This window comes from Ovis canadensis, chromosome 3 (assembly GCF_042477335.2).
Source record: "Ovis canadensis isolate MfBH-ARS-UI-01 breed Bighorn chromosome 3, ARS-UI_OviCan_v2, whole genome shotgun sequence".
NCBI classification, from domain to species: domain Eukaryota; kingdom Metazoa; phylum Chordata; class Mammalia; order Artiodactyla; family Bovidae; genus Ovis; species Ovis canadensis.
The window spans coordinates 1,923,170-1,949,466 of record NC_091247.1 but is presented as its reverse complement, the minus strand read 5'-3'; the positions used below and the strand labels follow the sequence as shown (position 1 = coordinate 1,949,466).

Sequence of the window (26,297 nt, the reverse complement as noted above, 5' to 3'; positions counted from 1 at the left end):
TGTGTGTCCCTGGGCTGGCCAGTCACCTTTCCGGGTCTCAGTTGCCTCACCTCTCACTGCCTGGGGAAGTCAGGGAGGCTGCCAAGAGGAGGTGATGCTGTTAGGCTTTAAGGGATGAGCTAGAGTTTGCTGGGTGGGTGATGGGTCAGGACCACCCCGGCAGGTTTCAGAAGGATCCAGCGGCACAGCCGGGCCTCTGGCTGGGTGGCCTGTCTGTTGGTGAGGCGCCAAGTGAGCATGGGGGTGTGGTCAGCTGCTCTAGGAATAATTAACCTTGGGAGGAGGGGAGGCCGGGAGTGGGCCTGGCCGGCACCTGGCGGCAGGCAGCCCCTCTGGGCCTGTTCCTGCTGACCTGACGTCCCCTCTGCTGCCTGGGCCTGGGACGTGCCGGTCTGGAACGTGGCCACGCCGGCCCTCCTCGTGCGCTTACACCAGCTCCGGCTCCTGGGGAAGGGGGCGGCCGGACCTGGGCCCCCTCCGCGTGGAGCAGCTGGGGGTCCTTTCCTCTGTTGCCTGTCTGCCCCCCCATCCCTGGTCCATCGCCAAGGTTAGCCCGCCCCTGCCGCGGAGCCTCCTGCGGGAGCGCTGGTCTGCCTGACGGCTTCTCACTTACCCCCTCCTCGCCTCGATTGAGGAAAAACAGCTCTGATTGGGGCCAGAGTCCACGGGAGGTGGCAGAGCCGCCCCTGCCCCACCCCTGCTCCCTGACTCTCTGCCCAGGATCAAGGTCGGTGGGGGGGGTGTGGTGGGAAGGCAGGAGGTGGGGGCCTTGGACACCGAGCGCCAGGCCACTCTGGGCTCAGAGGGACGCTGGGTGGGCCACGACCTTCCAGGGTCCAGCTGGAGGGTCTCGGACGTCGGGAGGGGAGCCAGGGCCTCCCCGCTTCCCTTGTCTGTCTGCCTGGACACAAGGTGGGTGCCAGCAACGGCCAGGGGGCTGCTCAGAGCTCCCTGGCCTGCCCGCCCCGGCCCTGCCGCGTGAACTTTGTGACTTGGAGCGTGTTGCTTCCTCCCTGTTTATCTCGGCTTCCTCATTCGTGAAATGGAAGGAAGGATGTTGGGCCGCGTTGGAGGTGGAAGCGCTGCTCCCCGCCGGGACCCTTGGCCGACACTGCCAGTCGGGCGGGCTCTTGTTCCCGAGGTGGGGGGACCCCGAGACCTTGGTGGGCTTGGCTGGAGGCCTCGTTTGCTGCTAAAGGCAGAGCGGCAGGCGCTGCTGCGGCCTCGGACAGTGTTTGTGGGCCGAGTTAGTGTTTTCTGAAAACCCATCTGCCTGCTCCCTCCACTTGAGACTCAGAGTCCTCGTCACTGAATGCGCCCTCTGGGGGTCCGTCCCGACTCCCATGGGAGGGGAGTCCTGCTGTGTGTGTCTGTCTACCCCGGGGCCGATTCCTGGGCATGGAGCAGCCGCTGAGGGAGCCTGAGGCCAGGGCCAGGCGGTGTGTGTTCCTGTCCCCCACGTCCGCTCTGAGTGCTGCAGAGGCCGCCGCCTCCTGTTGCTGGACAGAACCCGGGTTTCCCTTGGACCCAGTGCCCGGATGCAGTGTGGGGGGCCCTCAGCCCCAGGCGATGCCCTGTTGAGACCTCGTTCCTTCCTCTGCAGCTGAGGCTGTCTTGTTGAAACCTGGCTGGGGGGCGAGAGGTTCAAAACTAGCCTCGCTCCTGCCTGCCGCCGTTTGTCCGTCCCTCCGTGTGTCTGGCTTTGTGTGCAGACGCTTGACTCCTGCTGGTCGCGGGTGTGGCAGGCAGGGCTGTGTGAGCCCAGTCCCCGGGCTGGTGAGAGGTGCTCGGGGTCCGAGGGGCTGGGTGGACCCCAGCGCCATATGTGTCACCGGGGACCAGAGTCTTCAACCCTGTCTGGGCCTTCTCCGTAAAGTGGGGCTGATAAACCCTGGAAGGAGAGGTCGCTCGTGGTGGACAGGCGTGGTCATGCCTGCCTCTGCTGTCAGGGAGGGGATGGCGTGAGTGGGGTGTGGGAGGACCGCAGGGGGCAGAGGGGGCACAGGAGAAGCGTCACCGGTTTGCCCTGGTGTCCCTGGGTTGGGATCTCTAGGTTGGGGCGTGAGGGATGCGTAGGAGTTTGCCTGGGAGAAGCCGGCTTCCGCATCCCCACCCGTGCGTGCTGGCTCTAACTAACGTGCCTGAGGCCTCCCCCCTAGGGCTTCGTGCATCTCCTGTGTGGCTGGAGCTGAACCAGCGAGGGGGAAGGGTAGAGATGGAATCAGAGAGCCCGGAGAAGCCTCTGGAACTTTTGTCCCAGGAGGTGGAGCCGTTGGAGGGTCCTGGGCCAGGGAGGGTGGCGTCTGGCTTGTGTGTGAGGAGGGGCCGGTGGGCAGGGCAGGGGGCCTGGTGGCCTAGGGAGAAGCGGTCCGGGGATTTGGCCCCGAGCGTAGGAGGGCCTGGGGCTGTGCCCAGTGTGGAGATCATAGCAGGGGCGGGTTTGGGGCATCAGGACTTCGGTGTGGGAGCAGCCTGGCACCTGGCCGCTGCCGCCTGGACCCAGGCAGCTGGGCGGGTTGGAGCGCGCGCCATGGGCCACCGGTGCAGATGGGCGCCCAAGGGGACGGCAGATGCCGCAGGCCAAGCGCACCGCAGAGCCCGGGGTGTCCGAGAGCGTCTGAGGTCTCGCTGGGCCTCCCTCGCGGGCTGGAAGGGTGGGCAGGTGTGCAGGCACGGCCCCCAGCCTGAGCCGGGCTCCCACGGGGCGCTCAGTGCCTGCAGACTTCCTCCCGGCTCTGTGGCTAGCTCGGGGCGCGGGCCTCCTCTGCCCAGGTGCGGTCTGGCTGCAGGACTGCGGGCAGTTCTGGTTCTTGATTGGCCGGCCCCCAGTCCAGGTGCCGCCCCTCTGACCCCGGCTGGCACCCTTCCCGCCCGCAGTCCCAGGGTCACGGGGCAAGGTCACACCTCCCAGGCCCTCGCTGGCTGTGGTCCTTGGGAGGCAGGCCGGCTTCCGTGTGTGTCTCCCTGTCGCCCTGCCGCAGCTCATTGCTGCGAGCTGCCTGCTTCTGGACAGCCCCTGTGTCTCCCCTTCGGGCCGCCGAGCGCTCTTGCAGCCGGCTGACAGGGGCATGGAACGGCTCTCGTGGCCACGCTGGTCCTGGAAGGCGCTGATCAGCTACGGGTCATTATCGCGGGGGCAGCCAGGGAGCCCCAGGACAGGGGGCCGGCAGCCCAGCCCCTGGGCCCGGACAGGGGGCAGGCAGATCGTGGCCTTGGGGGAGTGAGTGGGCCTCACAGGGAGACCCTCCGGGGCTCTGGAGGTGGCCTGCCTGGGCCTCCCTCCCCCGCTGACCCTCGGCCCCCCCTGGTGCAGGCCCCTACACGCGCGTGCATGGTGCGCCCCTCCCTGCTGCCGCTGCCGTCGCGTCCCAGCCATCTGGACACCCTGCTCGGAGCCTGGTGGCCCTCGGCTCACATGCCCGTGCTGGGTGGGTCCCTGCTGGCCGTGCGTCCCTTGGACTTGGCCCTCAGGACCTAGAGGCCGGGGACCCCAGGGTCTGCCCTGTCATCCTCTGTTCCCACTCACAGGACCCCCGCCTTGCGTGCCCCGGCTGGCTCGGGGGTCTGTGAGCCAGAGGCTGCTGGACAGAAAGGCCAGGACTGCGAGTGGCGTGTGTTTGGGGCCCCCTGTCCTCAAGGATCCCCATCCTGCCCGGACCCTCCTTGGGGACTTGGAGCCAGGACCCCGTGGGGCGCAGAGACGGGGTCAGGTCACCCCTGTGGCCGGGTTCCGGGGCCAGAGCGCGCGTGTTAACTTCTGTGTGCCTGAGTGGGCCGCGTGAGCCCACACGGGCACGTCCGGCCTGGAGATGCACCCACAGTCCTTGCGGCCTGCAGGGCTGGGAGCCGGGCTGAGCGGCAGGCGTGGGCAGTGCCCGGGGTGTGTGCGGCAAGACCCGGCTGGTCCAAGGGGCAGGGGGCCCGAGGGACAAGCGCGCTGTGCAGGATACTGGGGTTTCTCCTGAGGGCTGCGGGGCTGAGGGAGGACTTGGGGATCGGGTCTGTGGGCAGGTGTATGCTGGAGGAAGACCGCGAGGCTGTGCGGAGGGGGTCTGGGGCCGTGGGTCCTGGGTCAGACCGCCAATGTCACCCCCAGTGGCCCCGGCCAGCCCCCTGGAGCTCCCTCTGGTTCCAGGCCTGGGGGTGGGGTCAGATGAAGGTTAGACGCAGGGGTGGGGCGGAAGGGACCCAGGAGGGACGAGGATGCTCTGGAAAGGCCTGCAGTGGGCGGGGGCTCCTCCGCAGCCCCTGTCCCGCTTCCCTGGGCCTGCACTGTGGCGACCACACTCCTGGTCAGCTCCGCTCACCCGCCCTTTCAGCGGGCACCCCGGGCAGGCTCAGACGGTCGACAAGCACCGACCCAGCACGGGAGGGCCTCCCTGGACGAGGTGGGTGGTGGAGGGTCCCCTGCCAGAGCTGGGGGGTGGTGAGATGAGGGAGCCCCAGCCCCCATCTCATGCCCTCCAGCTGGGCTGTCTTCTCTTCCGAGCGATCCTGCACCCTGGGAGCACGGGCCGGCCTGGAAGCCAGTCACGCACACTTTAGCGCGAATGAGCCTGACGCCAGCGCTGCAGGCGCCGCACGGAAGGGGGCGTGGAAGACAAGGAAGCATCGTGCACTCGAGGACACGGGTCTGAGCCGCTCGGAGAGCCAGGCCCGCTCCTCATGGTGCTCTGGTTCCCTCATGTCCTGCCTGCCCGCCTTGGACGGAGCGCTCTGCTGGTGGTGAGGGTCCCGGGCTGGGGAGTCCCAGCAGAGGGAGACGGTGGGCCGGAGCCGTGGGCGGGGTGGGGATCTGCGTCCGAGGCCCACAGGGCCTCAGCCCCTCGCCCAGGGTCACCAGGCTGGTCAGCGGCAGTGCTGAGATCTGAACCTGGCTCTCGGGACCCCTCTCGGACCTTTCCTGTGCAGGGTGCAGAGCTGGCCTCCTGAGGGGCTGGAGGCCGGGTGGGGGAGACGCTCCCCATCCGGGAGGGGCGCAGCATGGAGCCGGCCCTGCCGGTCGGGAGATGCCGTGTTTCCTACACAAACAGCCAGGGCTGGCTGGAGCAATTTTATTTTTATTTCCTATTTTTACTTCCCCGTTGGCTCTTTTTAGCAGCTCTGGGTTAGATCGGACCCCGCCCTCCAGTCTCCACCCGGCTTCCTGATGCAGTCCTGGGGCTTCGGGGAAGCCGAGTGCGTGTGTGCGAGGCCCTGGTTCAGCTGCGTGGTTTGCACGCGCCTGGTGGCGGGGAGCTCGTTTCTCCCCAGGTCGTCCTGTGAGGTGGCCTCTTCCCATCCCTGGGGGCCCGTCGTGGGGAGTGGGTGGTGGCTGTGGGTGTGCCCCCCGGCTCACGAGCCCGTGTCTTGACGCCCTGCCCTGGTTCTCTGCTGGAAGTTGAGGTTGGGGGTGGCCGTGACGGAGGAGGAAGGGTGATCAGCGTGGGCGCGTCTGCTGGGCGGAGTGGGCTGGGGACACGCAGGTGAACAGTGTGTCTGCCTTGGACCTGGCTGGGCAGGGTGTGCTGAGGGCAGGCCTGGACTTGGCTTCCTGCAGACCGCATCTGCTGGGCCCAGGCCCGACTCACTGAGGGAGCAGCCTGCTGCGGGGTGGCTTGGGCGATGTTGGAGGGTCTGGCTGGCCGAGGTTTTCTGCGATGGGTGTGGGGACGTGGGAACCCCGGGTTGGGGGCTCACCACCCGGCCTGGGGTGAGGGGTCCAGGCCTGCCTGCGTGGGTGCAGCTGGGTCTTGCGCTGGCATCTGGCATTTGGTGGTGGGTCCTGGCCTCCCGGGTCGGGCCTGGGTGGGCCTGGGGCTCAGGTGGAGAGCTGGTGGGCTGCCGTCCAGCCCCCAGCCTGTGCCCAGCCTGCTGTACCCCCCGTCTGCGGGTGCGGGCGGGCTCGGACGACCCTTGAGGCCTCTCGGGGTGCGGGTGTGGGGCCACCAGTCCCGAGCACTCTGCACACCAGGAGACCGAGGTGCCCGGGCTGGGCACCCTGCGTCTTGCTGTCTGCCCCAGGCCTTCCATGTGGAGGGCAGAGCGGGACAGGCCACAGTGGCAGGGTTTATCCAGGGCTGTGGGACTAGCAGGGGCCCGTGGGGTCAGAACGGAAGGCCTGTGTGGTCCTGCTGTTGGGGAGCCGCTGGCCAGGACGAGGACACAGAGGCACGTCCATCTCTCCAGCCCTCCAGTGTCCACGTCAGAGATGGACCAGCAAGTCTGGACGAGACCCCAGTGTACTGTGGGCGCCTGAGGACGCAGGGCGGTGTGGTCAGGAAGGGCTGTGAGAGGGATGGACGGAGAACACTCGGGCCTAGCCCCATCCTGCTCTGTGCCCAGGGGGCCCTTCTTCATGCCCGCCGCTCCATCTGTTGGCAGTAACGCAGGTGCCAAGCAGCTGGTTGAGCCTGGGTTCGCTCCTGCTGAGCCCGCTCGTGCCCGAGACCCTCTGCCACTGCGTAGGTGCTGGGTGGGCTTCCTGGGTGGGCTTGGGCAGCAGTGCCCAGACTCAGACCCACCTGGTGGGTCTGGGACTCTGACCCACGGGCCTGTGGAAGGTCCCCAGGGAGGAACTGGCTGGGCCTTGTTCTGGCCCACTGTGTGCTGGCTGGCTCAGCTGGCCTCTGTGGTGGCTGCTGCCCTGTACGAGGTGGGCTTCCTTCCGGGCCGAGGGATGTGGCTGGCCCCGTCCAGGAGGTGCCTGCTGCTGCTGGCATGTGGCTGCCGAGACCTTGGGGAGTCCCTTCGTCAGAGGCCAGAACACTGAATCCTGTGGCTGAGGCGGGTGGGGGACACCTCCTCCTTGGAGATGGCGAGATTTCTATGCAACCCGCCCTGCAGGGGCGCCGTGGGCAGAGGGTGTCTGGCTGGCGGGGCTGCCTTGTCATTGCTGAGAGGAGGGACTCCTCCCGGAGCCTGGGGAAGCCACGTGCGGGCTGGGTGGCTCAGCGGGGGGCAGCCCTCCTGAGCCTCTTCTGGGTGCCCACTCGGCCCTTTGCTGCTGAGTGACCTGGGGCAGTGTGTCTGTCTGAGCCTGGGCTTTGTCCTCTGTGGAGGGGGGTGGCGACACTTCCAGGGTGGTCGTGGGGGTGAACCTTCAGTTCTGGGGGCCGCTCTGGCCCTCGGAGTCCTTGTCTGCAGGTTGGGGAGAGGAGTCCTCCCTGTGGTGCCCGGGGGCCTGTGGAGGCCTGCCCCGCGGCACCCGCGGCACCCAGCGGCAGGCCGGGCTGTAGGGGGAGATGTGGGAATCGGCCCCGAGTTTCCCTGGAAGGGGCGGTTGCAGACCCTTCTGGGGCCCAGGAATCCCCCAGGACCAGAAAGGGAGCCCCCTTGCCGGGTGCCGCCTGATGCGGACGTGGGGGGGATGGCGCTAAGCGCCTCGTCCTGGCCTCACTGGCCTCGCCCCCTCGCGGCCTGGGCAGGGGCGTGTGTTCTGGCGGGCGGCTCTCTGGTGGCTGGGCTCTGGGGACCTGCCGCGCCCCCCCCACCCCCACCCCAGCAAGCACGGCCCCAGGCCATGGAATGGTGTGATTCTGGGTGCCTCTCTTCCTTCAAGCAAAGAGGATCTTTCGAAACTGTGGGAAAGAGCATTTCCTCCCCAAACGCGGGTGGCGGGGCAGGGGCTCGGTCAGCAGATGTGACGTCCCTGGCGCCCTCTCGCCCTTCTGTACTCCTGCCCGTGACACTCACGGGCCCGTGGCCAGAGGGCTGGGCAGGTGGTCAGGCCTGCAGGTGCCCCCGCAGATCTGAGCCCCCCCGCAGAGCCGAGCCCCGACGGGTCCCTGCTGGCTGTGTGTGCCGTGCGTTTGCAGCTCTGAGCCTTCGCTCTCGCTGTTCCCGCTGCCGGGTGGGCCTGCCCTGCCCTCCCCCGGCTCTTCGTCCCAGCAGCCTGATTCCCGTGCCCCTCCACCTCAGAAATGTCCCCCGGCCCGAGCCCGCACCTGCTCTGTGCCCCAGGAGGGGATCTGGCTGAGCACGCACGCGCCTGGCCTGTCCTGCCCCAGGCCTCAGTGTCCCCAGCCCCAAGTGGGTCCCTTCCTGTGCTGACGGGCAGAGAGGATGCTGTGGTCCCGTGGCGGGGGCACTGGTCCCGCGGGCCGGGCCGGGCTTCAGCAGTCTCGCTTCCTGCCCACGCTGCTGCTGGAAGGTGCTGTGATTTGGCCCCCCTGTTCCCCGCCCCGGGCTCCTGACTCAGCAGCCACAGGGTCGGGTTGGTGGGGGGAGACCGGATTTCTCGACCGAGAAACCCAGGCTGGGGCACCCATGGCCCAGATTTCTTTTGTGAAGGTGGGAAGTCGAGCCCCGGGTTCCTGTCTGGGTTCCCAGCAGGAGGGTGGGGTGAGGCTGGAGTCGGGTCTGGGCCCTGGGGCCGCGCGCTGGGCCCCCTTCCCGCCCGGCTGGACTGCCCTTCCCCTGGGCACTACCCTCTGTGGCTCCCCAGTGCCCGCAGGAGGTGGCTCTTGCTGCCGCCTGGCCCTGCTCTCCTGTGACCCCCCCCCGCCCCCTGCCCCATGTCCCTTGGTCCTCAGGAGCCATGCCTGCCCTGTCCTCCGGGTCCTGCCCACCTTCCCGCTCCATCAGGCGTCGGCAGGGGTGTGTCCTCCTCCAGGAAGCCCCCCTGGGTTAGGTCCCCTCCCCTCACTGTCACGGTGTCAGAGTCTTATCCCCTGGAAGGAGTGGCGGGTGTGGCCTCGGACCCCCCCGCCCAGCATCAGTGCTGGCCGACGGTCAGACGGGGAGTGTGGGGTCGGGGCCACCTCCCGGGGCCCTGGGCTGAGCGGAGGGCTGGGGTCTAGTGTTCACAGAGCTGTTGCTTCGGCTGCTTGAACGGGAGGGCCCTTTGCCCGGTGGTGTTTGGGGGCCCCTCTGCCTGGAAGACGGGAGTGGGTGGCCCCAGGGGCCATCGTGAGTGCCCAGGCTCAGGGCCTTGGGCAGCGTCTCCTTGCCTGTCGGGGGGCACAGCCACTCCCCCTGGGGTGTCTCAGAGCCGACATTGGCGCGACCTGAGCGTGTGCCCAGGGAAGGAGCCGGGTCTATAGATGGAGGCTTCGTGTCCCCTGGGCAGCAGCGGTGGGAGCGCCTGGTGGGCTCGGGGCCCTTCCTGCCCAGCCCTGGGGCCAGAATGGACGTGGCCCTTTGGGTGGGTTGGCTCCTGGGGTTGACAGTCCTGGCCTCAGTGGCCTCCAGCAGCAGGGGCCGCGGCCACAGGCTTGGGTCCGACATTGCGTTCTGGGCCCGGCCCTCCCTGGAGGTCTTAATCCAGAGTCTGATAGCAGCCCTGGTGTCCCCCCCCCCCCCCCCCCCCCGCGACGGTGCCGCCAGCAGCCGCCTGCTTGGCCCCTTGAGGTGTTGGAGAAGCATCAGCTGGGAGGGGCTCTGCCCCCAGGGAGGGGGGCGGGCGGGAACAGCTGAAGCTGACGTTAATCGCGGGGCGTGCTCCCCTCTGCTCCCGCTCCACTGCCGCCTCTGTGCACGGTCGGGAGTGGAGAGGCGTTGGAGGCTCACCCCTAGCCCGATCGTTCGTGACTAGATCTGGGTCGCCTCCTGGCGCAGCGGCGGGCCGGCCACGGCGCTGCTGCACCTGCTCTGCAGGCGGTGCCCGGACACCCCTCCTACGGAAGCCCCCAGATGAGCCCCCCCTGGGAGGGCCCCTCCACACCCACGGCCCTTGCCTCGTGCATCTGGTGTGCCTTCCCCCCGCCTGCCGTGTAGGAACCCTGTGGGGGGCAGGGGGTGGCGTCAGGTGGACGTGGGTCGCGGGGCTGACGCCTGCTTGCAGCCCGGCACGCTGGGCCGGGCCTCCCTGCCTTTCTGCAGCCCCTTCCCCGCCGTGCCGTGGTCCTGGGGGCAAAGCGGCAGCCCCAGGCCTGGCACGCGTCCGTGCTCCCGCGGGACCAGCCTTCCCGCTCTGCTTCCTGCTGCTGGAACGTTCGAGCACGTGCTGTGCCTGCCCTGAAACCTCCCTCCCCGACGGCCCCTCCCCACCCCACGTGGGGGTCGCCCCCGCAGACCCCGGGCGGTCGCCGCGGCCCTGGCTGCCCCCACCGTCACCCTCTGCCTCCCTCGAGTCTGCCCTTTTTTCTGAGGTTCTGCGTCTGCACATGGTTCGCTGGAGGGGCCCTGTCCTGACCCCCGACTGGGGCCTGAGTTCTGCGTCTGGGGGAGGTCCCAGGGGCTGTGCCCCCCACCCCTGCAGGTCTTCACACAGGGAGTGCAGGAGGACCCTGGCTGAGGGCGGGGGCTTCTGGGAGCCGCCTTCCACCTCCCCCCGCGTCCTTCCTGGGTGGCCTTGCAGAGCTGGGGTGCTGGGAGCTCTGGGGGCCTCCCACGTGGGCACGGGGCGGGGGGTGGTAACAGCTGGCCTGGCCGGGACCCCGGGTCACAGGACGGGAGGACCAGGCCTGGGGGAGGTGCTGTGCCCAACGCAGTGCCAGGGGGCAGGGGACGCTGCCCCTTGGCTGCACTGGCCGGAACCGGGGGGCCCTGCGGGAGCACCTTGGCCGTGGGGGAGGCCCTGTGCTGGGGGGGACCCCTGCCGGCTGGGGGGCACCTGGGCGGGCACTGGGAGGGACGGGCAGGCGGAGCTAGGGTGGGGCTGGGGTGTCCCCCTGGGATGGACTGTGCTGCTGCGGGGAGGAGAGAGTTAAGGGCTGAGGGAAATGATAATGTTTCTAATTTTCCCGTGTAATTTGATAAAAATGTAAATCGCTGGGCGGAGGACGCCCGGCCGGCCGTGGTGTTGACCGAGGTGAACTGTGGGCTTGGGGTGGCCGGCCTGCCTTAGTCTGTGCCCCTGGCACGGAGCCTGGTGCCTCTGCCCCGACGGACGGGCGCTGGGGGGCGGGGGGCAGCCCTCATGGTGTCGGGGTGTCCACCGAACGCGGGGCCCCCGGGGGGTCGGCTCGGAGCTGGGCTGCCCTCTGACCACCCCACCCCCACGTCCAGAGGAGCGCGGGGCCTGCGGTGACGATGGTCGCGTCCTGGGTACGTGGGGTGATGCTGGAGACGCGCTGTCGGACGAGACGGGCGGCCAGGAGGCTCTGTGGGGGGCTCGGGGCAGCCTGTCCAGGGGCCCCAGGGTGGGGGCGAGGCCGGCCCCCGGGGTGTGTGTCGGCGCGGGGGCCCGGGTTGATGGCAGTGCGGTGGGCGGGGGGCAGCCATGGGAAGCCCTGGAGCTGCAGAGGCCGGGCCCAGGGTCAGAGTGGGGGCCTGCGCCCCTGAGGGGTGGTGGCCTTAGGGGTAGGGGCACGGTGGGGCTGGGCTGTGGTTAGAGCCACATCCCACAGGCCAGGACTAGGGGCGCTGGGAATCAGGGTGCACTCTGGGAATCGGGGTGCCTTGAGGTTTGCATCTCAGAGGTGGTGCTGTTTGTGGGGTTGTGGTGGGGGGAGGCTGGAGCTGCGGGTGGTTGGTTGGGCTGCGCGGGGTCTCATGGAGGCGGGAGGACCTGGGAACCTGGGGCCTGTGTCAGAGCCTGGTGTGTCCTCAGGGTGGCGTCTGGTCAGCACGACCCCAGGGCTCGAGGGTGGGGGCAGGCGGCGGGGCGACGGCGCGGCCTTGGCCCATGCGGGGGGTGCGGCATTGGCCGGGGGGGCGGGGGTGCTCGCTGAGCACAGGGCGCCCGAGGGGCCCCCGCTGCAGGTCAGTGGGTCAAGGGCTGGGGGAGCCCGGCACTGCTGGCTAGCCCCGTCTTGGCTGTGGGCCTGCCTTCCTGAGAGGGGGGCACTTCTGCATGTCTGCACCCCTGCCCTGTCCCGGGGTCCATCCCTCGGAGGCGTCCCGCTCGGCCTGGACGCTTGACGGCCGGGCTGGGGGGCAGCTGGGACCTGGGTGGGAGAGCGGAATCCCGAGAGTGGCCCCGAAACGCTGGCTGACCCTGACCTCAGGGACCTCAGCCCGACTTCGCCCCAGACTCCGGCTCCGCCAGTGTCCCTGGGAGCCGCCGTTTTGGCCAGCGGGCAGAGCGTCTCTGGGCAGGGGCCGGCGTGTCGGCCGAGACCCAGTTATGTCCCGAGCGGTGTGGGCAGGGCCGCGCTGAGGGGCCGCTGACGAGTGGGTTCGTGTCGGCCCTGGGCTCACGGTGGGGGTGGGGTCCCCTGAGGCCTGCTCCGGCCCCGGAGAGCCCGCGTGGAGGCTCTCCCAGGAGAGGGGTCTGGGCCTGGGGCCGCCCCTCCGCCGACGCTCTGTGCCTACACACCTGGGCAGGGCGGCTCTGGGCAGGGGGTGACCCTGCCTGGGGGAGGGCTCGCTGGGCTCGCGGCGGGTGCACGCCTGGTGGAGGAGGAACCAGCAGACAAGGAGTCGTGGCCTTCCGGGGACTCTGGGGAGGAGGGCGCTGAGGCTGGCTCGGTGGGTCAGGTGGGGACTCGCGCCAGCATCCTGCTGGGAACACTTTCCCCTCTTGCCCTGCGGGACCCCGCCACCCTCCCCGGGCACACGCCTCTGCCCAGGGTGTGCTCAGGCCCGGGGTCAGGAGGGGTGGGTGTCCAGATGGCTGGGCAGGCCTGCCCAGCAATACCAGGAGAGGCCGTGCTGATTGCGGGCTGTGATTAAACGACCTGTCCGGCTGGCTGGGCAGCTGGTCAGTGTCAGCTCGCACGGCAGGATGTGTGGACGCTGTCCGCTACGGCGGGGGTGGGGTGGTGGATGGGGGGTGGAGAGCACGGGCCGCTGGGAGCCTCGGGGGCGGGCGCTTGCGGGGTGGAGAGTCAGACACGCTGTTGGGGTTAGAGACCCCGGCCTGCCCCACCTGCCCGCCCTGGCCCTGGCCCCTGGCCCCTCTGAGCCTCAGGCCCCTCGTCTGTGGAGGCGGCTGTTTGTCACGCTCTCGCATCTGGGTGGAGCAGAGGCCCCTGGCCGCTGGTGGGTGGCCTGGGCCCCCCGGGGGCGCCTGCTGTGGGCTTCTGCTCCTCCGAGGCCAGCAGTTTCCATGCGGGGTCTTCGTCCTCGGAGGCCCAGCGGGCACGCGGCCGATGGACGCTCCCAGACCTGCAACTGGGGTCGCCATGCGGACGCCTGGGCGGCTGCGTGGGGGCCTCATTGACTGTCCCTCCCACCCCGGGCAGCGGCTCACCCCGGATGTTTTCCTCCTGGGTTGGGAGGCAGGCGGGAGGGAGGTGGGCCAGGCTCCTCGCCCGCCCCACAGCACCTGGGGCTGCGTGGCAGGGGGGCTGAGGGTCCCGGGTCCCCTCTGTCCTCATCTGTGTTCTCAGCTGGCCTTTCCCTGCTCCCGGGTCAAGGTGGGCAGATGCCCTGCGAGGGCCGGCCGGGCCTCCCGCCTCAGCGTCCCCGCCTGTGAAGCGGGAGCAGCTGACGCAGCGGTCGGGAGGAGCGTCTGCGCCGTGAGGCCCGCCTGCCAGCTCGTGGGCAGTGCTGGCGGTGGAGGCCGCTCTCTGTGGTCCCCTTAGGAAGCGATGGCTCTGGGGACAGTGCTGACTCTCCTGGGGGCGGGCCGGCCGTGGAGGTCCAGACAAGGCAGGGCTGGGAGCAGGAGGCTGGGGAAGCTGCTGGAGGCCTTGGGTCCCTTGCTCCCCTCCGGGGGCTCACCCCTTGTTGGGGTCTGTGGGCCCGGGGCAGGGCGCTGGGCAGGGAGGCGCGCGTGGCCTGGCGATGGGACAGAGCTGAATGTGCGCGGGCAGGTGTCCAGCCCCAGCCCTGACCTGACCGTGTCACCCCAAACCCGGTGCCCTCCCAGCGCGGGAGCCCCCGGCAGGGCAGGGATCCGACGCCCTGGGAAACGTGATCGCCTCCCTGGCCTGTGAATATTTCATCAGTGGATTAAAAATTGAAGTGGAACCATCGTGCCCCACCCGGGAGGGTGGGGGAGGGGCGTTGGCACCGTTTCAGGCCCGTTTGAGTCTTTCTCTGGATAACGGAGCCTTGTCAATTAGAAAGCGACATTGCTGTTTAGAATGCCGCTCTGCGGCCCTCTTTAATTAAGGCCGAGATGTAATAACCGATCTGCTGCCGTGAATGAGTTTTTAACCATCTGAATGAGGGGTGACCGGTGCCCAGCGGGATTTGTCAGGGTGGGTGTCCCGGGGGGCCTGAGATTCATGGGGGCTGTGGTGCTGGCCGGGCAGGGGCATCTGGCCTGTGTTGGTGATGGCGTGTGTGTGTTTGGTGTGTGTTGGTGTGTGTGTGTGTCTGGCGTGTGTTGGAGGGGGTGTGTGTGTCTGATGGGTGTTGGTGAGGGGGATGTGTGTTTGGTGTGTGTTGGTGGGGAGTGTTGGTGGGGGTGTGTCTGGTGTGTGTTGGTGGGGTATGTGTCTGGTGTGTGTTGATGAGGGGGTATGTGTTTGGTGTGTGCTGGTGGGAGGGTGTGTGTCTGGTATATGCTGGTGGGTGTGTGTCTGGTATATGTTGCTGAGGGGTGTGTGTCTGGCGTGTGCTGGTGGGGAGTGTTGGTGGGGGTGTGTGTTTTGGCATGTGTTGGTGGGTGTGTATGTGTGTCTGGTGTGTGTTGTGGGTGTGTGTGTCTGGCACTTGTTGGTGGGGGGTGTGTGTGTGTGTTGTGTGTTGGTGGGGAGTGTTGGTGGAGTCGTGTCTGGCATGTGCTGGTGGGGTCGTCCTGGTCTGTGTGTGATGCTGAGGGGGTGCAGACTCTGGTCTCTGTGTGGGGCTGGGGGGTGCAGACTCCGGCTCCGTGTGTTTGTGGGTCAGGATGGGCACGCCTGGGGGCTGAGGTCAGGTATGACTTGGGGCCGGGGGGAGCCCCGGCGGTCCCGAGGGTCCTGTGAGTGACGTGAGGGGCTTGGGTGCGGCGGGGACGGCTCTGGGCTTGGACCTGGCCAGGCGTATGCTGGGTGCTTGGTGAGCCGGGATCGTTGAGCCCCCAGGCCTCCCGGGCCGTCGAGGAGCCTGGACGTGGGTGGACAGTGCCGTTCCGGGTGGGCAGGGGCTGGGCTGGGGGGTCCAGCCAGGTAGTCGCTCGCTGGGACCCGCGGGTCTGTGGGGCTGCATCGGCGCCCGCGGGTGTGTCTTGGGCCCCAGGGCGGCAGCAGGGGTCCCCTCCAGGCCCGCAGATGGAGGCCCGGTGCTGGGCAGCGCTGCCCGGCTCCTCCCCACTGCACCCGCCCACTGGCAGGCAGAGGCGGCCACCCGCCAGGAGCCGACAGTGTGGGGCGGCGCGTCTGGACCACCCAGCCTCCAGCCTCCCTCTGCCGGGCCTCCGTGTTTTCCTTTGGCGGGGCCGGTGCTGATCCTCGGCTGCCGGCGGGCGCTGGGCGCCGCGCGCCCTGGCCGCGTCGGCGGCTCCCGCCTGGCTCAGCGGTGGCTACCTGGCGAGGCAGAGTCAGGGTGCGGGTGTCATGGGGTCGTCCGAAGGGCTGAGGGAGGGGCCGGCTCGGGGCGGCTTCCTGTCGGTCCTCAGCCTCGCCTGCACGCCGTGGTGGGGTGGACAGGGCCCTTGCATCAGGCACGGTCCTCCTGGAGAGCAGGGTGCCCGCTGCCTTGGAGGATGTCTCGGGGGGGGGGCAGTGGGCTGCACCTGGAGTTTTGGGGCCCCAGGAAGTGAGCTCAGCTGGGGAGGGGCCATATTTATTTTCTTAGATGATTTAAAGGCTGCTGGAATTTTGCTCTTGAATGTCCCCACAGGGTGGAATTTCTGATGGCCCTGGGTGTGCGAGGCCCGGGCCGGGCGGACTGAGCTGGAGGCGGCCTGGTGGCCTGGGCCGTGCGCGCGTGCGCGCGCGCGCGCGTGCCTCTGAGCACGCACGGGGGCGTCAGGCTGGCGTCCATTCACGTGGCTGCCGGGGGCATTGCTCGCCCTCAGCAAACCTTCCCCTGCGCGCGGAAGGGCTCTGATGGCCGGGGGTGGGGGGTGGGGCTCCGTCTTTCTTGGAGGTTGTGGGCCCCAGTGTGCCCGTTCGCTGGTCCTCCCGAAAGCGTGGGCTGGATACCGTTCACCTCCTCCAGGCCAGAGGATCGTCTGCCCTGTCCCCCTGCACCTCCCCAGGGTGGGTGGGTTGAGGTGCCCTCTGTCTGGCAGTGACGCCTGGCCTTGGGCAGGGAAGGGCCTTTTGTCCCCGAAGCTCCTGGTGCCTTCGGAGGGCGGTTGGTGTCCAGGGCTGGGTGAGCCGAGCTGTCTGTAACCTGGGCTTCCTGACCTCTCCCTGACAGCACTGGCAGGACTAAGGGGCAGTGCCAGACCCCGCTCCGAGCCTCACCAGGGGTGCCCTGAGCAAGCTGCACGTGCAGCGGGCGGATGGTCCCGAAGAGGCCACAGCGGGGCGGGTTGGGGCCTGCCGTTCCGGGGAGCAGAGATCTCGAGGCCCTGGAGCAGGGACTCAGGCCGGCCCTGACCACAGGCCTCCCTGGTCGGCTGGCTGTGGGGGCCAGGGGCCTCGGGAAGCCGTGGCCGTGGCGTGCGCTGGGCCGTTCTGACCCGGGCTCTGCCGTTGTCGGCAACCAGTGGAACCAAGCTCTGTCTCCAGGAGCGGAGTGACGAGGCCCTGTCCCTTGTCACTCCTGCAGAGCTTGCAGCCAGGTGCCTCCACAGGTCACTGTGTCTGCCCTCCTGAGCTGTTGGCCTGGTGGGAGAAGGCCTGTGGGCTTGGTTAGCTATAGCTCTGACCCAGTTAGGGTATCCCTCCCAGCCTGCCTGCCTTAGAAAGAGGGGAGCTTTCAGAACCGCGGTGTCCAGCCATGGCCCAGACCAAGGAGGTCGGCAGCCTTGGCGCTGGGCTCCCCAGTGGCCCCCCCAGTGGCCCCAGGTGATGCTGACGTACAGCTGGGCCAGGAGCTCCCGGTGCCCTTCCTGTAGCCGTGTGCGTGTGTGAGTGCGTGAGTGTGCGTGCGTGCATGCGTGCGCGTGTGCGTGCATGTGTGTATGTGTGTGTGTGTGTGCGTGCATATGTGCGTGCGTGTGTGCGTGTATGTGCATGTATGCGCGTGTGTGCGTGCATGTGCGTGCGTATGTGCGTGTGTGCGTGTGCGTGCATGTGTGTGCGTGTGTGCATGCGCGTGCGTGTGCATGCATGTGTGCGTGCGTGTGCGTGCGTGTACGTGCGTGTGTGCGTGCATGTGCGTGCGTGTGTGCGTGCGTGTGTGCGTGTGCGTGCGCGTGTGTGTGTGCGCGTGCGTGCGTGTGTGTGGTGGGGGGGCGGGTATGTGTGGTTCCCAGGAGACTGAATCTTTGGGAGCTCTGCTGTTGCTGAAAGCCTCAGATCTGGGTCAGGCCAGGCCCGCGCCCCGGGCCTGTGCACTCCAACCCCCCCGCCAGCGCCCGTGGGCCTTCCAGGCCGGTGATGAGCACGGGCCTGCCCCAGCGCTGCGGGGTGTCCAGACGAGGGGGACTCCTGGGGCTGGCTCCCTTGCCCGCAGGGAGCTCAAGAGCTGGGTCTGTGTTCCAGAAGCGCCGGGACCTGTGATTGCAGGAGGGGTGTTCGTCCTTTCTTGGCCTCTGGGGTTCAGGGTGGCTGGGGCCGCGCTCCCTGCAGGCATGACCCCCCCACGCTGTGCCTGGCTCCCCCCTGCCTGTCTCTGTCCCGGGGCTCTCCCTCACCTGGGGAACTGCAGGCCCAGGTCTCCAGGGGGCTGTGGGTCCCCAGGGTCAGTGGGAGCGGTGGTCAGGGGGCTGGGCCAGGCGGGTGTTGGGAACTCTCTCAACCAAAGGACAGACGATGAAGGCAAGTGGGACCCTCACTGTGGGTCAGGGAGACGTCGGGCACCCCCACCCGTTTCCTCATCTGGCCTTGGGAGGCGGGGAAGGCGAGGGGCTCTCACAGTCAGCCGGCCGTGGGCCCTGCTGCGTGTCAGTTTAGGTTTTGATCTCCGCTTGTCTGGGCTTCACCTCTCTGGCGGGGTGGGGAGGGGAGGCCCAGAGTTCCGGGGCCAGCAGAGCCTGAGAGAAGGGACGGGTGGCGGCTGCCCGGGGAAGTTTGCACAGGGTCCTCTGTGGCCGGGGCGAGTGCCCGAGGTTGGGGAGGCCTGGACCCCTGCCTACCACCTGGGGGGAGCAGTGCCGCCTCCGCCCTCACCCTGCTCTCCAGCCTGAAGGGCGGCGGGTCCTTGCAACACAGCGGAGGCAGGTAGGGGCCTGGCCCGGTGTGCAGCCTGCAGCTGTGTGGGGAATTCTTCCCAGCGCCCTGCCTCTGCTCTGCCCCGGAGTTTGCATTTTTTGGAAGCTTGGCTGCGATCTAGTCCCAGAGGAGCAGAGGCTGGGCTGCTCCCAGGTGTCAGATAAGCCGTTGGTGGTGGCAGGGGCAGGGGGTGGGTTGACCACAGTTAGGTTGGGGGGCGGGGCAAGGTCTGGGATGGCTGCTGGGCTTTGATGTCCCTGAAGAGGGGCACGGTCGTGTGTTACCGGAGCCAGCGCGGGGTCCCCTGGAGCTGTCACTGGCTCAGGCCAAGTCTCCTTCCCCTGCTGACCGGAAGCATGGACCTTGCTGGCTTTTGCCCCTTCCCTGGCCTCTCCTGGAGGGCTGGGGGCCTTCTCAGGAGGGGGCCTGTCTTCACCCAGCTTCTCCATCCCAGCTCTGTGGGGCTGGCTAGACTTGTCCCGAGCTGGGGCAGTGTCAGGCTTCCGTGGGTCAGCCCACTCGGGAGCAGGGGACCTGTGGGCAAGCTCCTTGACCCCATGTCCTGCCCGGAGCCTCAGCTGCCTGGTCACTGAAGTGGGCAGGATAAGGTGCTGCCGTGTTGCTGGCCCTCTGTGCTTGCTGGGATCGGCCTGGCTCACGTGGGAAGATGGCGTGTGGCAGCGGGGCCTGGGCTCCCTGGACCTGGCCTTGGGCTGGACTCGCGGTGCTGGGTATGAGAAGGCTCCCTGGAGCTTGGTCCAAGGGGAGGCGAGGGTGCCGGGCACACAGCCCTGCCGAGGAGGGCGGCCCCTGTGCAGAGTGGGGGTCTGCGGGGCTGGGTTGGGGCCTTCCTGCCCCTGAGTGCCCGGCGCAGGGGCACACGCTCCTGCTCACTGGTTCTTGGACCAGACACCGCGGGGCTTCAGACGGGAAGGGTGGAGTCTATCAGGGTCCTGTGGGGTGCGGCCACAGCTTGGGCGGCCTCACCTGTGCCCACGCGGCTGGGAAAGGCCTCCCCTCACCTGCCTCCCTCCCTGCCCTGCAGGCGGTCCCGAACCTCAGGAAGCCCCGGGGAGGGTTGGGGAGTGGAGAGAGTGCAGCAGGGGCAGAAACAAGACACGACAAAGCAAAGCCAAAGTCTGCCCCCAGCCCCCAGCCCGCACCCCCACGCCTCCTTATCTGGTCCCCGGGCCGCCTGTCGCAATTGCTCGCTCGGGGCTGGGTTGAGAAATGCGATCGAGAGATAGCTGTCTGGGGCGGTCGGACTGGTTTGGATCCTGCCCCCGGCGGAGGGCCTGCTCCCCCCACCAGGAGAAACTGGCCTGCACCCTCCCGCCTGCATCCTGGCCTTGTTCCAAGGAGCGGGGGGTCTGGGGGCCGGGAGAGGGGCTTGCATGGGGAGGGCCTCCCCTCCGCCCTCATCTTGCAGCTGTGTGACATTAGGACCCCCCCTCCCTGGCCTCAATTTCCTCCTCGGCCCCTGGGGTGGGGTTGGAAGGGGGGGGTCTGTGTGCAGGGGTGGTGCCAGCCAGGGGTGGTGCCAGCCAGGCCCCGCTAGCCCGGGGTGCTGCGGGGATGCAGCCCTGAGCAGGGTGGAGGGAAGAAGTGCTTCTCCCCAGCAGAAGTCGGGGTTCTGTTAGCTGGGACCTTCCAGGACGCAGACACATGCCAGAAGTAAGCAGTGAGGGCCACGCTCGGGGCGGAGCGCGCGTTCCTAGAAAATGGACTGAAAACTGTGCTTTCTGCGGACGATGATCAGTTTTGCCCCCGCAGCCCGTGACCTGAGTTATCAGAGGATGACAGCGTGGGGCAGCTTGGGGCAGGGAGCAGTCAGTGGGAGAAGTGCCGGCCGAGAAGGAGCCTGGGGTGGCCACAGGCGTCCGTGATACCGGGGGACGTGGGGAGGTGGGCTGGGGTCAGGGAGCTGGAGTGTGGGGGGCGTGAGATCCTTTGGGTGCGTGATGGGAGGGAGGTGTGACCCCCCACGTGTGTTTCTGTGGACAGACTCTGGTCTCCTGCCCACCCAAGGATTCTGTCCTTCAGAGGGGTCCGCGTGGGAGGCCATGTGTCACTTATAAGTGTGGCCCCAGCCGAGGAAGGAGCCAGTTGTAACCCCGTTCCCAGGTCAGAGCCCAGGCCGCTGGGTTCTGTCCGGCCCAGCCTGCGTGTCCTCGCCAGTGAGTGTCCTGGCCCGCTGGGTTCTGGGCTGGACAGGAGGCTTGTCACGCTGTCAGCGGCCTCTTTCAAGCAGGAGGTTGGTGAGGGCTCAGGGTTGATTTGGGGCGAGGGGCAGGACGTGGGCAGCTGCTGTCCAGGGTGAAAGGGCCTCCATCCGCCTGGGCTGGGGTGGAACTTGGGGGAAGCCTTCCTGGAGGAGGCAGCAACCTGCAGTCTAGATAAGGGAGCGGGTGGGGGCCAGGGGACAGCAAGCACAGAGGCCGAGACCTGAGGGTGAGGGGGATCACGGCGGGCCCCACAGGCCCTTGTAGGGTCTGACTTGAGCTCCTGGGCGCCCTGGCCGTGTCTTCTGCAGCCGCTATTTGCTGCGGTGGCCCCGAGTCTCTCTGCTCCCCTCGCCATCCGCAGGATGGGGTGGGGGAGCCGGGGCTGGCCTTGGGCCTGTCGGCAGGTCTGAGCTTGGTCTTTGTGTGAGTGTGCTCTGCACGTGGGCAGAAGACCAGGAGCCCCACAGTCCACCATTTACTGCCGTGGGCTCAGGAAGTGGCCCCAGGATCCTTTGGAGCCCAGGAAGCCACAAGGAAATAAGGGGTGTAGGGGAGCCCCCCGGGGGCCGCGCTGGAATGGCCGGGAGGCTCACACTTCAGCAGGTGGCTTGGGCGCAGAGGGCGTGTGAGCAGCTCCTGGTAAAGAGAGGCTCCAGGTGAGGCCAGGAGGCTGCGGGGCCAGCAGCGGAGACCGGGAGGCTGGGCGGGGGCACCCCGTCCGTCCTCGGGACAGGGAGGGAGGCTGCGGCGATGCTGTTGGGTCCGAGCTGGGGGTCCCCAGCCCTCCCGAGCAAGGGTGTCTTGGAACAGGACTTGGAAGCTGCTGTTCCCATTATGCCCCTGCGGAAACCGAGGCCTGGCGGTGGGTGCCTGAGGCTGTTCAGAGCCTGGGAGGGCTGCGGGGCCCGGTGGCCTCAGTGGGCTCCGTGTCGGGGTGCCCGTGGGCTCCGTGCAGGGAAGGCACCTTGTGGTCAGTGCTTACCAGCAGCCAGCTGCTGAGCCGAGGGACAGCTGGCCGCCCCGGCCCCCCAGTCCCTGCCCCTCGGCCCCCTAGTCCCTGGCACCCAGCACCCAGCACCCGGCCCGCCAGCACCCAGCCCCCCAACCCCCGGCACCACAGCCCCCGGCCACCCAGTCCCCCAGCCCCCAGCCCCTGGCACCACAGCCCCTGGCCCCCCAGTCCCCAGCCACCAGCCCCCCAGCCCCCAGCCCCTCAGTCCCCCAGCCCCCGGCCCCCCGGCCCCCCAGCCCCCGGCCCCCCGGCCCCCAGCCCCCTGGCCTCGTGGAAAATGACTTCCGTAAGTCTGCATTCTCGTTCTGCTCCCGGCTCCACGCCTTCTCGGGGCACGCAGTGCAGCTATGTCTGGAGGGTGCCGGGCTGGGGAGGGTGGCCCCCTTCCCTGGCCCTCTCACCCCCATTAGTGGGCCTGGATTTGAGTTTTCCTGAGGACTGGTTAAGACAGACTCCTTGCTCCCCCTGCTATAAATAATAATAATAAACAGTCAGCATTTGTGGCTGGATTTCCACGGGGGCCAGGTACATGTGGCCAGGGATTGGACGGGCCATGGTGGGCCCCTCCTCCATGTCCACCCGTCCAAACACACGGCCGAGGCTCGGAAGGCCCTGCGCCCTGTCCGTTTCCCTCGTGGGCTGCGTCTGGCTGGATGTTTGGCTGAGCAGGGCAGCCTGGGGGCTCTGGTGGGCCTGGCCTGCGAAGGGAAGGGGCTCACGCTCTGAGACGCCTTGTTGCCCCCACCCGGGGACAGGTGGAAGGTCTGGGGACCCTGGGATCCCGGGCTGGAGGGGGGCGTGGAGGTGGAGCTGGGGAGGGGGTGGGCACCTGGTGGGGTGGGGTGCTGTGTCCCTCAGCCCCACCATCTGGGCTGGAGCCCCTGGCTCTGGCCCAAAGCCCCTGCTTTCGTCGTCTTGCCTTGGGGGGGGGGGGGCGGGTCCAGGGTTGCGGGCCGGGCTGACAGCCACTCGCCGCCCTCGGTGGCCTTGCCAGGCCGTGGGGCGTGGGGTCGGCATCCGGCCACTGCCCGAGCTGCTGACAGCCTGCAGACTCCCTGTCGTCGGGCTGGGGTGGAGTTGGCAGGAAGCAGCTGCTCCTTCCCCTCTGTGCCCGCTGCTCACGGGACTGCGCTGTGGCCGTGAGCCCGGCTCAGCCCTGTGGCCTTGCAGAAGCCTCAAGTTCAAGCCTGCATCCTTGAGTCTACTTCCTTCCCTAGGGGCCTGGCAGTGGGGCCGGGTGGTGCAGCGCCCGCCCCGGGCCCCAGTGTGAGCCGCTCTCAAGCCCACCGAGAGGCCTCTCCGCCCTGCAGGCAGAGGCACTTCGGCCATGAGACTGCCTTGTCTGGGGGGCAGCCTGGGATCCGGGGCGGGGGGGAATTCTGAGCAGCACCTCCTGGAAGGAATAACCCCATCCAGGGGCTGGGGATCCTGGGTGTGGGCGCTGCCCCCGGCCTGGCTAAGACCTGGGACCTTGGCCTGGGGGGACGGTGGTCACAGGGCACTGAGGTGGATGCTGAGCTGTGCTGTCGGGCGGCTGGGGGACGGGGTCCTGGGCTGGCAGTCCGGCCCGTCTCCAGGGGCCGTCAGAGCCCCAGGCGAGCCCCACGCTGGCCCTGGTCTGGGGTCGGGGAGACACCTCGGGGGCGTCTGGGAAGGCCTGGCTCCCGTTGAGCCCGCCGTGGCTAGTGCCCCTTGCCTGGGCTCTCCTGGGCTTTTATCTGATGGGAGCCAGTGGCCGTGTGGTGTCGGACTTGACTTTCCCACGTGCCTTGCCGTGTGACTCATCAGGGTAACGCAGTGACCGTGCTGCTGATTCTTCTGGAGCTTTCTCTGGGCCTGGCACCTGGTCTCGGAGCCGAGAGGGAACTTGGAGAGCTCAGTGACACGGCTAGGAAGACGCAGGCCTCCCTCGAGGCAGGGCCCTGCCCCTGGACCCGTGACGCACTGGGCTGCAGGCTCCTGTGTGCCGAGGCCCGTTTCAGGGGCCCGGCCTGTGGCGTCCGTCCCTGGGGTCTCTCCCGGCACGGCCACCCACTGCCCCTCCCTCTGCCCAGCCCGAGTCCGCCCTGGCGGGGCTGGGACAGCCGTGGCCTCCTGGGTGCACCTCCACGCGGTGCACCGGGAGCCCGGGAGCCGCCGGGCCGGCCTCCCTCTCGGTGTGAGCTCTCGGTGCTGTACCGTCCTGCCTGCTGCGCTGCGGCCCTCGGGGTCGCAAAGAGCCGGACACGACCGAGCGGCTGAATTGCTGAGCAAGTGCCTGATGGGTCTGGTTAAGATCTGGGGCACGGTGGAGGTTTCTGGTGTGGGAGCAGGCCTATAGGCTCTTAGGGTAGATCCGCCGACTACCCACATGGCCAGGTGGAGATGGAAGGTTCCAGAACGGGCTCCCAGCCTGAGTGCCTCGGGCTTCCTCCTGGTCTGACGCGTGCAGAGGCCTCCCCGCCTCCCCCGGCGCTGCCCGGCTGGGCTTGCGAGGGTGGCCGTGGAGCTGGCCATGTCCCCAGCGTGCGCCCAGCGCCAGCTGGAGCTGGCCTCCGTGGGTGTGCTGACTTGAGAGCCACCTTTCATCCCTGGGGTGGAGGGTGGGTGGGGGCGCCCTACACCAGCCCGGGTGTGGGGCTGGGCCTGGGGTCACGTGAGTCGTCTCCGAGCAGGAGAGATGGGAGGTCCCCAGGGGGAGCCTCAGGGTCTGTGTTGAGCCCCTTGTCTCTGGCGTGGCTGTGGCTGGCTCCTGGGTTCCGGGCGGGAGGTCTTCTCCGCGAGCAGCCCTGGCCCCCGTTGCAGCCTGGCTCTCCCACACCGTGTTCGGAGGGGCCCGAGCTGTCCATGGCTGGGAGCTGTCTTTAGGGGAGAAGGGGCGGCCGCAGAGCTGGCACCCCACCCTTTCCCCATGGCAGGTCGGGGACAGATGGTCAAGCCCCCGGGGTGCTGGGCACTTGATTCCTGCAGGGCCCTGTCTGCGGGTGGGGAGCCTCCCGGGGTGATGGATGTTCTGTGAGTGGTGGCCGCAGGCCAATGGGCAGCAGGACCTCGCTGCCCCCTGCCCCCGCAAAGCCTAGGGGCGGCAGGGCGACCGCAGAGGGGCCCCTCTCCCGGGAGACACGCGGCGGGCCCAGGAGACTCTGGCCTCGTCTGCCCACCCTCCTCCGTGCAGGAGGGGAGAGGTGGAAGGTGTCCACTTAGGCGATCAGCCAATTTCACAGCTCACTGGTTTCCCATCTAAGCGCCGGCCCCGGGGGGCCTGGGGTGGGCTCCACCGCTCCTCTGCTGGGTGCTTGTCGGCCGGCCCCTCGCTCCTCGCCCTGCGGGGGCGCCTGTGGCCGCGGTCTGCCATCTGTGATTGGCTGGCACTATGTCCAGGAAGATGCGGAAGGTGCGCGTGGACAGAGGGTCGTGTGGCGAGGCTGCGGCGAGCATACCTCTGGGAGCCCGCGTCCTGGGCCGCGCCAGGCAGTTCCGCTCGGCCAGGCGCATTCCCTGGAGGCTCAGCAGAAGAGAGCCCGCCTGCTACGTGGGAGGCGCAGGGTCGATCCCTGGATTAGGAAGACACCCTGGAGAGGGGAATGGCAACCTGCCCCAGTGTTCCTGCCCGGGAAATCCCTTGGACAGAGGAGCCTGGTGGGCTGCAGTCCACGGGGCCGCAAAGAGGAGGACACGACCAGGCGACCGAACGCCGCCGCCGCCCGGCTGACTCGGCGCAGCCCCGTCCACCTTGGCCCGGCCCTCGGAGGCGTGAGGACGCCGGGTCCTGGGGGCCCCTGGCCGCCTGGTCCCAGGGCGACGCCCGCTGCCAGCAGATGTGGGGGCGGGCGGGGCCCCCGCTTTCGGGCAGACGCAGGTGGTGTGCGTTTTGGGTAAACACAGTCACGCCGCCCTTAGCGGAAACCTCGGCCGATGATGCCTGTCACTTCCACTTAGCAGTTCAGGGGAGAGGCCTTTCCTGAGAAGGGAACCGCACATCCCCAGAAAGCAGGCAGCTGGCGAGGCGGGGGTGGTTGCCGGGCGCACCCCGGCCACAGCGGGCCTTCTCGGCCCCTCCTCCCACTTTCCAGATTCTTCTACCAGGATGGCATGACAGGTCTTTCCCCCTAAATCTCGAGCTGAGCTGAGTTTCCAAGGCACACGGGCCTCTTGCCCACTTGTCCCAGACCCTGGTGCGGACGCTGGGGGGTGGGAACCCGTGTGTCCTGGCGGGGACGTCCGCTCCGGGCTCGCCGCCCGGTTTGTGGACGTTACAGAAGAGGCTGTCCGATTCCTTCTCCCCTTCCGCCCCCTTCCCTTGCGCAGGAGAGGGCTGAGGCTGGAGAGGGCTGTGCCTGTCCGCGGTCACCCTGTCGGGGGGCGGGCTGCCCTCAGCATCGGGGGCACTTCCTGCTGCAAAGGCTGTGAGCTTCGGGTAGGCTGTGTAGCTTGACTCGGGGTGCAGAGACGGAGGAGGAGGGGTGGCCCGATGACAGCCAGCTGCATGCAGGCCGCAGGAAAGTCCCCCCCGAGCGTGTCATCTCCCAGGGTCCTTTCGGGGACCCCTGCTGTAAAGACGGGGCAGGGACTCGGTCACACACAGGAGCCTGCTTGTTGGCTGTCCCTGGCTGACAGCCCCCAGGGCAGGGGCACCTGGGCAATGATGGGCACATGGGTCCCCCACCTTGGGTGCGCTCAGGGCGTGGGCCGACCCGGTCTCCGAGGACGGGCTTTGGCCGGTGTGTCAGCCCCAGGGGGAGGTCGGGCATCCTGGCCCCTCTGCGGGCCTCAGGCTGGCCCCGGTGTGGACGGTGGGCCCTGTGCTGAGCGTGGCTGGGCTCTCTGCCCTTTGCCAGGGACTCTGCCGTGGGGGCACAGCGGTGGCTTTGCCGTCCATGTGGACGCGGGCCCTGCCGTCCCTCAGAGGGTCTGGGGCGGGGCATGTGAGCCGGTTTCACGTCTGCTCTTGGTGCTCCCTGGGTGGGGGGTCCGAGGGGCTAGGGCGGTCTTGGGGAGGGGTCAGCAGGCTCCGTGGACGGAAGGGAAGGTGCTTAGGGTGGAACTCACTGCCCCGTTCACAGGTCCCCCCACCCA

At 68.5% G+C, this 26,297-nt stretch overlaps 1 protein-coding gene across 3 annotated transcripts in view; it reads left to right on the top strand.

The window, feature by feature from the left end:
- RXRA (retinoid X receptor alpha) overlaps window positions 1–26,297 on the top strand; it is a 93,443-nt gene that overhangs the window by 8,156 nt on the left and 58,990 nt on the right. Inside the window, exon 1 of one of the 3 annotated variants that reach the window (XM_069579815.1) lies at window positions 774–912. The exons of 1 other annotated variant lie outside the window; for it this stretch is intronic. The gene's annotated coding sequence lies outside the window, so the exon portion shown is untranslated. Of the gene's footprint in view, window positions 1–773; window positions 913–1,038; window positions 1,142–26,297 lie in introns of those variants that run through there. One more of the 3 variants, XM_069579810.1, reaches the window with a different exon arrangement.